General features: G+C 39.2%; 1 pseudogene; it reads right to left on the reverse strand.

Moving 5' to 3' along the window:
* Positions 1–855: 855 nt before the first annotated feature.
* LOC100944667 lies at positions 856–2,260 on the reverse strand (annotated as a pseudogene).
* Between the last annotated feature and the right edge of the window lie 261 nt (positions 2,261–2,521).

Raw genomic sequence — 2,521 nt, forward strand, 5'->3', positions numbered from 1 at the left:
AGAAAATGTTCTTCTCAGTAAAATATCTCAAGAATGGTAGAAAAAGTATCCAATGTACACAGCCCTATTTTGAAACTAATTCATAGCTTTTATAGGAATGTCATAACCTAATTATAGCCTTAGAATATGGGAAGGAGTGGGAGGGGGGAGGCGAGAGGGGTGGATGGGTGGAGGGAGGGTGATTGGTGGTGTCACCTATATGGTTTATCTTACAAGGGTACAAGTGAATCTTTCTAAAAGCAGAGTATGAATATCTTAATGACTAAGAGAATGACATGAAGGTTATGTTAACCAGTTTGATGAGAGTATTTCAAAATGTATATAAAAACAGAACACTGTACCCCATGATTGCATTAATGTACATAGTTATGCTATAAGAAAGAAAAAAAATACAAATAATCTCCACATCTTTCCACCAATGTGGAACAGTTCATTCCTTTTTCACACATAACAAGTGATGTGATTGGGGAGATTAACTCTAATCTCCACATTCATACAGAATGCTCCATTTGTTAAGCCTATCTGACAAGAGTGACAAATTCAGATGATTAATGTACTTACACTGAGAAACTAAGTCAGTATACTACACATTGTGATCAGTTGTATGTGTAACATAATGCTTCTTAGTCTAAAGTTTTAATTAAACAACAGTAAAAGAAATTGGATAAATAAAACAGCTAATACCCCCCAAAATCCAGAAATCCAAAGCATAGATTGGCAACTAAGACAACTACCATTTACATTTTTTTTCTACTTAGCAGTAAATGCTAATGGAATTCAATGCTGATTACTTACAGTCGGTTCGCACCACACATTCAATCAGGGTAATAAGAACATAACATGCCTATTATGGAGTTAGATCAAGACAAAAATATTTCGCTTGAAAGTAATGACTGTGTACCACATGAGGGACATTTGTCAACTGCTTCAGCACATTGTTTACAAGTGACCAGATGTCCATAACGAATAAAAACCATAGCAATATTTCTATCCATACAGATTTTGTAAAGCTTCTCTTCTTGCAGGCACCTTAGCTGCTCTTCAGTACTAATCTCTTTCTGCAATGAAGTCTGACTTGATTCATCTTGTGTACTGTCTTTCTGAGCACTAGATCTGCAATCAGAACCTCAACTCACTAGATCAGAACCTGACTCACTAGATCTGCAATCAGAACCTCAACTGATTTATAGTTGCTCTCAGATATCTGAATTTTGACTTCCATTATTTTCTTAATGTCCTTGAAACTGAATCCCATTCGTATAGCTTCTGGTACCATAAGATTTTGGAAGATGGTATCATCAGTTCTTTCTAGCAAGTGATGGTGTCTTTTCAGCAGTTGTTACCAGAGACTCCTCAAGTGAATGGGTTGAATGAATATTGTTTATATATTCTTGTCCTTTCTCTTCTAACAGATATTTATACCCTGGATACCACTTACCATGTTGTTCCCAAGGGTCTTCACTGGGCTTCCAATGAGTTAGCCCTCCTCTACAGTGAAAGCACTTTGCTTTATCACCTTCTCCTAAAAGCATAAAATCCAGCTCTTGCAAGCGCTCCTTGTTAACTGAGTATATTCACATCCCAAAAGTAATGATCTTTGCTTCATAATCTGCCATGGATGGATTTCTTGGAAGATTTGTTGAATTTGGGCCATTCCTATCAGAACTCACAACTCCAGATTCACTTCTAGTATTAATGTTCTGGCCCAAAACAAAGACGCAATTAGGAAAGTGTCGCCTGTGTTCTGACTAGGCACGATCTCAAAGTTCCCAATTTTCCAATTTTCCACCACAACAAAAGCACTGTACTTGATACCTGTATAGTAGAGTTCAGCACTAGCTAACTCTCTTGGGGTTAAGTGGGCATAGTCTGGCCAATGCTGGAATGACTTTAATCTAGCTTCTTCACTACACATGGCAGGATTCCTTGGGTAAATGATGTCTGATATATCTACAACCTGTCCAGTTCTCAGAAGAGAGTCTGCATGAGTCTCAGATGGCCTTTCTAAACCAAAATAATTTCTGTTTCCCAAATAGTTTTCAACTTTGTACTGACCATTCTAGACACCAGGATTTGTAGGTTGCATGGCACTGTTTTCAAAATAAAAACTATTGATAAATCTGCAATTTGGGGATATTTTCCTGTGTCTTCCAACTGCTGAGTCTCCATATTGCCATCTATCTACTGCTGCACGACAACTAAAGCACCGCACGGTATCTCTTTCACCAGTATAAAGAAAACCTGCTTGGGAGGTGCCCATAGCTCAGTGGGTAGGGCGCCGGCCACAGACACTGAGGCTCGCAGGTTCGAACCCAGCCCAGGCCAGCTAAAACAACAATGACAACTGCAACAAAAAAATAGCCGGACTTTGTGGCGGACGCCTATAGTCTCAGCTACTTGGGAGGCTGAGGCAAGGGAATTGCTTAAGCCCAAGAGTTTGAGGCTGCTGTGAGCTGTGATGCCATGGCATTCTACCAAGGGCCACATAGTGAGGCTCTGTCTCAAAAAAAAAAAAAGAAAA

The sequence above is a fragment of the Otolemur garnettii genome, unplaced genomic scaffold (genome assembly GCF_000181295.1).
Source record: "Otolemur garnettii isolate 467f Iridium unplaced genomic scaffold, OtoGar3 scaffold00153, whole genome shotgun sequence".
In the NCBI taxonomy this organism is placed as follows: Eukaryota; Metazoa; Chordata; class Mammalia; order Primates; family Galagidae; genus Otolemur; species Otolemur garnettii.